Source organism: Oncorhynchus nerka, linkage group LG9b (assembly GCF_034236695.1).
Source record: "Oncorhynchus nerka isolate Pitt River linkage group LG9b, Oner_Uvic_2.0, whole genome shotgun sequence".
In the NCBI taxonomy this organism is placed as follows: domain Eukaryota; kingdom Metazoa; phylum Chordata; class Actinopteri; order Salmoniformes; family Salmonidae; genus Oncorhynchus; species Oncorhynchus nerka.
The window spans coordinates 32275264-32284942 of record NC_088424.1 but is presented as its reverse complement, the minus strand read 5'-3'; the positions used below and the strand labels follow the sequence as shown (position 1 = coordinate 32284942).

Genomic DNA, 9679 nt, shown 5'->3' with positions numbered 1-9679 from the left:
CATTGAAGAAAGCAAAACTATGAAATAACACGTGGAATCACGTAGTAACCAAGAAAGTGTGATAAAAATGTATTTTGATTTGTTTATTTTAGATTCTTCAAAGTAGCAACCCTTTGTCTTGATGACAGCTTTGCACACTCTTAGTGTTCTCTCAACCAGCTTCACCTGGAATGCTTTTCCAACAGTCTTGAAGGAGTTCCCACATATGCTGAGCACTTGTTGGCTGCTTTTCCTTCACTCTGCGGTCCAACTCATCCCAAACCATTTTACATTTACATTTAAGTCATTTAGCAGACGCTCTTATCCAGAGCGACTTACTCTGTATGGTTGAGGTCTGGTAATTGTGGAGGCCAGGTCATCTGATGCAGTACGACATCACTCTCCTTCTTGGTGTCAGCTAGATATGTCAGCTAGAGATTTGTAGTCTTGCATGATGTCTTTGATGCTTATTAGCATTTTTGAATCTGAGAGTAAATCGAGCTGAATATTTGATAAAAGTCATAGATGTATTTGGTTCTCAAAATGTCACGCCAGGGTAAGCCTACACCAAACACTGCCCTTATTTTAAGTTTTTCTAAAATTCCCTATGGGAAAAATGAATGGTGGAAATAGCAATTGGAACAATTTCCCTGTTAGGTTTTATGGGTATTATGACCTCCACTGTGAGGTTATATAGCTATCTAGCACCCCATCCGCAAACACGCGTTTTCCAATGTTCAAATCAAATTGTATTGGTCACATACACGTGTTCAGCAGATGGTTATCGCGGGTGTAGAGAAATGCCTGTTGGTTACAAGGCGATACTTATGTAAATTAGGTAAGAGGATATCATGTTACCATTGGTGTATTAAAATGAGAGTTAGGGCGATGTCACCCTATTCCTTTAATAATCCTCTGTGAAACTGCAGGTCACAATTTGGGGTGTTCCTGCATGTGGGCATTACTGCATCTGTCTCCCGATTGTCTCCGCCTCCCGCTCGGGTGACACCGTGTACCAGCTATCTTGATAGTTAGCGATATCATGTACTAACTAGTCCCCTCATTCCGTGTACCGGAGTCATTGACAAACTATCTAAACTAGTACACAGTGTACTTCGCTCCCGCCTGCCCTCGTTAATGGAACTCGGGAAAAACAGTGCCCGACCCTACTTCTGTGGGGTTTATCAGGAATGCTCAAATGCATGAACACTCCAAATCACAGGGCGCAATTGCACCCTTCTCAATAAGCGTGCCTCCTGAATCCAAGTGTTTGACATGGAGGAAGGGACCAGTAACTTTATGATCAAATTGTATCAATGTAGAACCAACAGTATTTTTTTTCATACTTTGGTCATCATACATGATCAGGTTTCATCCAAATTACCATCCAATCTCATGAAAAACATGTATTGTTCATGACCTGTAATAACCATGTGCGCCACTGCATTACACTACATGTCTTATATCTTGTATTGACTAATACGTTTTACGATCTGAATTCTTTAAAACGGCGTCTTTTTTGGTCAATAGATATGGCTATCCTACATGCAGACTATAATAGACCCTGCTATTTGTTGTGCTAATTCTAACAATTTTGAAGGTTTGTTGCAATCTCATATTTACGGTAATAAATACTTAGGTCACGAGTTGTTGAACGGAAGTGCAATTGCGCACGCATCACGCGTTGTTTTAATTTATCGACATTTACGGCTTGTTTATTGAACATTAGCTTGGAAATTGTAGACTTTACTTCACACAGATAATACAAATCTGTAATTTGGGCTGGACAAGATGGCCAGCTGCAATTTTCAGGTGCAGTTTATATCCATTATGGAGGTATTGGCTAAAGCAGCGGTAGCCGAAATAAACAATCGTGTAGATGATAGCTGTGCTGTTATACGCATGGAAGTTATCCAAAGCCAGCGAGATATTGATGTACTGAAAAGGAAGTGTCAAATGATGGAGAGCGAGCTGAAGAAGACACGAGGACGAGTCAGGAGAAAAGGTAGTTGATGTTATTCATGTTAAATTGATTGCATATGCAACACGTAAATGTGTTAATAGCCCTAATAGTTGACTGAATACAATTACTAGTATTTCCCCGTGTTTTATCCCATGGCACCAGAGAGATCTTCATATCCAGTCAAGATAGTTTTGAACAAGCAGAGAAGTAGTTCACAGTGGAGAGGCGGAGAGATGGCTGTTGAAGGGGACTCTCAACCCAAGGTGTGATACATCACATTTTACAATGACAGTTCTGATATTGGAATATCAGGACAATTTACTTATTTTGTGTGATTCATGAGTATGAAAAGCATTAGACATGGTGTTTCCAGAGTAATAACCTCAGTTTCTGTTACAGCCTACTGATGTGGAGCAGAGAGTGGAGACTGAACCCATACTGATCAAAGATGAGGAGACAGCAGAGGACGTGTGGAAGACTGACCCTCAGGAAGAGTTCAGGATCACTGGAGAGGGTGGGTGTGACCATAGGGGGTACTGCTGTCTGTCTATTGAAGACTGTGGTGTTTTATGTTCTGGCATATGGAGTGCACGTACACACAGTCAGTTCTAAAGCAGTCATATTTTGCAACTGTTAAGGGTCTTTTGTTATGTTTATCTCCAAATCTTTAGAGTCTGGTTCCAAGCTTGGGAAACCACCATCCTTTGAGCAACGGCACTGTGGTGAGGACTTCATCACACAACCCAATATATCTCACGAAGACTCAGTGGAACATTACCCCAATTCTGATCGTCCAGAGGAACCAGGAACACCCCGGCTCGTATCTACAGAGGTGTTCAGCACAGAGCAGCACCGGCCAGACGAGGACTCACTAGACCTAGTGATGGTGAAGAATGAGAAAGAGGAGGAGCTGGATCAGACCATGACCCTGGCAGGACCTGACCAGTTTGTCATGGATGAGACTGATGGGCAGCTGTTGACCTCTGTGGATCCAGGCAGAGACACTGACCCTGATGGCCACCCAGATTTCTCCTTTCATTCAACAGAAGAGTACTCTCATAATATCTCAATTTTCCCATCTCATAGTGGGCTGTCATCTGTTCCTACTATGAGGGATGATGTAGGGCCGTTGCTTCACTCTTCTATATGGAAACCACATGCTAACGTGTTCAGTGCAGCAAAACATGTGAAAAGACATGTCAGGACATTGGCTGATGAGACTAGACAACAGATGCCAGAGGGACAGAGCAGTGAGACGCTGAACTCAAATAATGATGGAAATAGTTTAGCTCTACAGCCAAGGCAGCATCAATACAGGGCTTCAGAAGCAACAGTGAGATTGAGTGAGTGCATGACAGGGTCAAACATGGCCACCACCTCCACCTTCTCTGGATACAGCCTGAGTCACAGTGGTTTTAACATGGTGAAGAGAATGAGGACTCAGTGGAGATCAGGCAGCACCACCGAGAGGCGTTTCAGCTGCACCTTCTGTGGGAAGAGCTTCCCGCGTTTCTGGCAGCTAAAAGAACACCTCCGAAGTCACACCGGAGAGAAACCGTACACCTGTGAACAGTGTGGCAGGAGTTTCACCAAGCAATGCAACCTGATCAGACATGCTGTAGTCCACAGTGGGGAGAAGCCCTACAAGTGCACACAGTGTGGGAAATGCTTCCCCCAGCGCTCTGGTATGAAGTCACATCAAAGAACTCACATAGGAGAGAGTCCAGTGTCTCAATACGGGGCACCCACATACCCTGGGGATCCACACACAAGTTTAATGTTGTCTCAGACCAGATGGAACAAATAGTTCATACTTGCATAGTTCTTTCTGTAACACTTTATGGGTAAATGTGGTACAGAAGGTAAAATGGTGTTCATGTTTGACTGTTATCGACTCCTCACTTATAAAATAATAATCTATTTGTTTAAAAACAAACAATATATTCTAATTTACAATGAAAATGACTCCAAAATGACACTACATTATTTACTTTTAAATTCTATTGGGCACAACATAATGGTGATAGAAAAGTTGGGCATACGCACATCCTTAAATGTGCTGGGCTAAGAAAGAATACATGTGCAGATGAGGAAGGCCCTTCACACTGTTTATGCTCCCAATTCACTGCTTTATTGACACATTTTTGATCCAAACACAAAAAATGCAAATGTTTCCAACAAGCATGCATGTTTGTAGTCATTGCGTGCTAGGACTATGGGACAAAATACTAAATGTTTGACAATGTAATACTCTAAGTAAATTTTTCCAAATCCTTATGAAACTTTCATGGGGGCGACTAGATAAAGGTCATACATTTCTAAATGGTAAAGAAGTTATGTATGAAAATACCCTCAAATAAAAGGTCACCTCATAAAACATTTGATATCAAATCCAAAATGGAGTATAGGGCCAAATGAAAAGTTTTAGCTTCACTTTATAAATAAATACATAGGGGAGTGTATATGAAGAGTTTTATTCCAAAACACTATATCCATTTTCAGAAATGTTAGTAAATTGGTGGTCACACCAGATACTGATGGTTTTCCTGATCCACACCCCTGCCTTTTTTATTTATTTTAAGGAATCTGTGACCAACAGATGCATATCTGTATTCCCAGTCATGATGAAATCCACAGATTCATAAAATAAATTGTCAATTGATTGATTTCTTTATATGAACTCTTAACTCAGTAAAATCTTTGAAATTGTTACATGTTGCGTTTGAAAGTTTTATGGTACGTAATTGCTTTTTTTGTTTTTACACTTACAGATAATTTCAAAATGTTTCAATTCTTTCCATAACAATGTGAAGAGAGGTTTGTTCTCTGCCTGCTTCATTTTATGGATAAAGAATCTGCCATGAAAAATAAACTAACAATGAAAGTTAAATCAGGGGTCCATATAATTTGCAATTTTTCTTAAAATAAAATATAACTCACTCCAAAATCTTGTAACATAACAGTCCCAAAATAAATGGTCAAGAGTCTCAGGGTCACAACCACAAAATACACATTTGTTATCAATAGCAATTTTGAATCTGTACAATAATGGTCTTTAGAGGGTAGATTCTGTGAATGAGTTTGTATGATACTTCTTTCATCTTATTATTAGATACACAATATTTGCCAGACAACGAGACTTTGTTCTAGTTCGCTTGTAGTCCTAAATTCTAAAGATTTGGGCAAAAAAAAACATTTGTAATGTTTCTTAATATTTATGCCCAAATCTTTAGAATCTGGTTTCAAGCCTGGGAAACCACCATCCTTTGAGCAACAGCACCGTGATGAGGACTTCATCACACAACCCAACATATCTTCTGAACACTCAGTGGAACATTACCCCAATTCTGATTGTCCAGAGGAACCAGGAACACCCCGGCTCGCATCTACAGAGGTGTTCAGTACAGAGCAGCACCGGCCAGCCGAGGACGAGGACTCACTAGACCTGGTGAAGGATGAGGAGCTGAAACAGACCACGACCCTGGCAGGACCTGACCTGTTTGTTATGGATGAGTCTGGTGGGCAGCTGTTGACCTCTGTGGATCCAGGCAGAGACACTGACCCTGATGACCACCCAGATTTCTCCTTTCATTCCACAGAAGAGTACTATGACAGATGATGTAGGGCCATCGCTTCACTCTATATGGAAACCACATGCTAACATGTTCAGTGCCGCAAAACACATGAAAATACATGTCAGGACATTGGCTGATGAGACTAGACAACAGATGCCAGAGGGACAGAGCAGTGAGATTGAGTGAGTGCATGACAGGGTCAAACATGGCCACCACCTCCACCTTCTCTGGATACAGCCTGAGTCACAGTAGTTTTAACATGGTGAAGAGAATGAGGACTCAGTGGAGATCAGGCGGCACCACCGAGAGGCCAGCTCAAAGAATACCTCCGGAGTCACACCGGAGAGAAACCGTACACCTGCGAACAGTGTGGCAGGAGTTTCACCCAGCAGTGCAACCTGATCAGATGTGATCCACAGTGGGGAGAAATCCTACAAGTGCACACAGTGTGGGAAATGCTTCCCCCAGTGTTCTGGTATGAAGTCACATCAGAAAACTCACATAGGAAAGAGTCCAGTGTCATAGTACGGGGCACCCGCATACCCTGGGTATCCACACACAAGTTTAATGTTGTCTCAGACCAGATGGAACAAATAGTTCATAATTACATAGTAACACTTTCTATGTGAAAAATACAATACAGAAGTTTTTAGAATTTTTGACAAGCTTTTCCTCTTTTTTTTTTATTTAACTAGGCAAGTCAGTTGGGCTGTCGTTTCTGAGATACTGGATCCAGCGCTCCTGGCACAGATGATCATACCACGCTCAAAGTCGCTTGGGTCACTTGTTTTGGCCATTCTAACATGCAATCAAATGGTAACTTTTATTTTACCTTTATTTAACTAGGTAAGTCAGTTAAGAGCAAATGAACTGAATGCCTCCGGTCTGCCTGCTTTTATATAGCAAGCCACTGTCTTTAGGAGCGATCCATTTTTTGTGAATGCTGTGGTGTACCTTTTTAAACTGGCCTGTGAGTATATAATGAAATTAAGTTTACATGAAACTGGTTTATCGACCTTGTTCCCCAGCTGTGTGTCATACAAGTTATATCCATTTTCCTTAAGTAAATACCATACCACCGTTTCAGAATGGTTTCATTAGGTTGTGTGGAGAATGGAAATGACAATATTAATGACAATATTTGATCATATATAAACTGAGTTATGAATGGTTGAAGAAAGTGTTTTGTATTTTACCACAGTGCATTGTGCATTTAAATGCATATACAGTGCCTCAAAGACAGTATTCATACCCCTCGATTTACATATTTTGTGTTAGTCTGAATTAAAAATGGATTAAATTGATATTTTTTCTCACTCATCTACCCACTTTACCCCATGATAACAAAGTGAAAACATGTTTTTAGAAATGTTTGATTTATTGAAAATGAAATACAGAAATATCTCATTTACATAAGTATTCACACACCTGAGTTACCTTTGGCAACGATTACAGCTGTGAGTCTTTCTGGATAAGTCCTTAAGAGCTGTACAATATATGCAGATTATTATTTTTTTAATTCTTCAAGGTTGTCGAGTTGGTTGTTGATCATTGATCATAGATTTTCAAACCAATTTAAGTATATTGTAACTAGGCCACTCAGGAACATTCAATGTCGTCTTCGTAAGCAACTCCGGTGTATATTTGGCCTTGTGTTTTAGGTGTTTTGTCCTGCTGAAAGGTGAACTTGTCTCCCAGTGTCTGTTGGAAAGCAGACAACCAGGATTTACTCTAGGACTTTGCCAGTGCTTAGCTCTATTACAATTTTATCCTAAAAAAATCGCTATTACTTGCCGATGACAAGCATACCCATAACATGCAGCCACCACCATGCTTGAAAATATGAAGTGGTACTCAGTGATGTGAAGGATTTGCCCCAAACATAATGCTTTGTATTCAGGACATGAAGTTAATTTCTTTCAAACATTTTTTTGCAGTTTTACTTTACTGCCTTATTGCAAACAGGATGCATATTTTGTAATATTTTTAATTCTGTACAGGCTTCATTTTCACTCTGTCATTTATGTTAGTATTGTGAAGTAACTACAATGTTGTTGATCAATTCTGTAACTGTTTTAAAGTCACCATTGGCCTCATGGTGAAATCCCTCAGCGGTTTCCTTCCTCTTCAGCAACTGAGTTAGGAAGGACACCTATATCTTTGTAGTGACTGGGGGGTGTATTGATACACCATCCAAAGTATAATGAGTAACTTCACCATGCTCAGAGTGTTATTCAATGTCTGCTTTTTTTTTACCCGTCTTCTAATAGGTGCCCTTCTTTGCAAGGCATTGGAAAACCTCCCTGGTCTTTATGGTTGAAATTCACTGCTCGTCTAGGGACCTTACAGATAATTGTATGTGTTGAGTACAGAGATGAGCTAGGCATTCAAAAATCATGTTAAACACTAATCCATTCAACTTATTACGTGACTTGTTAAGCAAATGTTTACTCCTGAACTTATTTAGGCTTGCCATAACAAAGGAGTTGAATATGTATTGACTCAATACATAAAACAAAAAAAACATAATTCCACTTTGACATTATGGGGTATGTGTGACAAAAATGTCAATTTAATCCATTTTAAATTCAGGCTTTAACGCAACAAAATGTAGAAAATGAATACTTTCTGAAGCCACTGTAGACTTTAAATGCATTTATAACCATGTGAGCCACAGCACTGCACTCTCCCGTACATGTAGCTATATCTATTTACTTAAAACAGAAGACATTTTACTATCAACATTTAAAAAAAAAAAAAAAAAAATGTCAATAGATATGGCTGCCCTACATGCAGACTAGACTACCCCAACCGGCCGCAAGAATGCAGTATTATTCCTTTTACGTCGTTGATAAGCTCACAAACGACGTAAAAGGAATAATACAACTAAATATTTTTATAACTAAACAAAGATAGAACACAACTTGTCGTTTCTAAAGGAAACAAATTAGTCATAGTGGGCAGAGCCAAGCATGCACTAGTGATATCTTATTGGCACGTTTTAGTATGCGTCTGCATATATCCGTTAGGGAACGCCTACTCTGAAGTGCGCATGTGCAATAACTCGATACGCCTTTGCGCTCCTAAACTGCGATTTCTTTTGCAAAAGGTAAAGTCTACAAAACTTAGCGAGGCTGACGTGGGAAACCACCGGAAGTTGCTAGTCAAAACAATGGCGTGGGCTAGTTTAAAACTGTTCAAATCAAATTTTATTTGTCACATGCGCAAAATACAACAGGTGTAGACCTTACAGTGAAATGCATACTTACAAGCCCTTAACCAACAAAGCAGTTTAAAAAAATATTATATATGACAAATAATTAAGGAGCAACAATAAAATAACTGTAGCAAGGCTATATACAGTGGGTTCAGGTACCGAGTCAATGTGCGGGGTCACCGGTTATTCGAGGTAATTGAGGTAATATGTACATGTAGGTAGAAATAAAGTGACTATGGATGGCTAATAAACAGAGTAGCAGCAGCGTAAAAATGGGGGTGGGGACTATGCAAATAGTATGGGTAGCTGTCAAGAAGCCTTTTTGACCTAGACTTGGCGCTCTGGTACCACTTGCCGTGCGATAGCAGAGAGAACAGTCTATGACTAGGGTGGCTGGAGTCTTTGGCAATTTTTTGGGCCTTCCTCTGACACCGCCTGGTATAGAGGCCCTGGGTGGCAAGAAGCTTGACCCCAGTGATGTACTGGACCGTACGCACCACCCTCTGAGGACCATGCCAAATCTTTTCAGTCTCCTGAGGGTGAATAGGCGTTGTTGTGCCCTCTTCACGACTGTCTTGGTGTGTTTGGACCATGACAGTTTGTTGGTGATGTGGACACCAAGGAATTTGAAGCTCAACCTGCTGCACTACAGCCCCATTGATGATAATGGGGGCGTTTTCGGTCCTCCTTTTTCTGTAGTCCACAATCATCTCCTTTGTCTTGATCACGTTGAGGGAGAGTTTTTTTTTTTATCCTGGCACCTCACTGCCAGGTCTCATCATTGTCTGTGATCAGGCCTGTTGTGTTGTTGTCATGGCAAACTTGATAGTGTTGGAGTCGTACCTGGCCATGTAGTCATGGGTGAACATGGAGTACAGGAGGGGACTAAGCACGCACCCCTGAAGGGCCCCTGTGTTGAGGATCAGTGTGGCAGATGTGTTGTTA

At 40.6% G+C, this 9679-nt stretch overlaps 2 pseudogenes; both read left to right on the top strand.

Moving 5' to 3' along the window:
• Positions 1 to 42: 42 nt before the first annotated feature.
• On the top strand, positions 43 to 4832 carry LOC115114627 (zinc finger protein 672-like; annotated as a pseudogene).
• Positions 4833 to 4928: 96 nt separating this feature from the next.
• LOC135565699 (zinc finger and SCAN domain-containing protein 2-like) lies at positions 4929 to 7625 on the top strand (annotated as a pseudogene).
• Positions 7626 to 9679: the final 2054 nt, after the last annotated feature.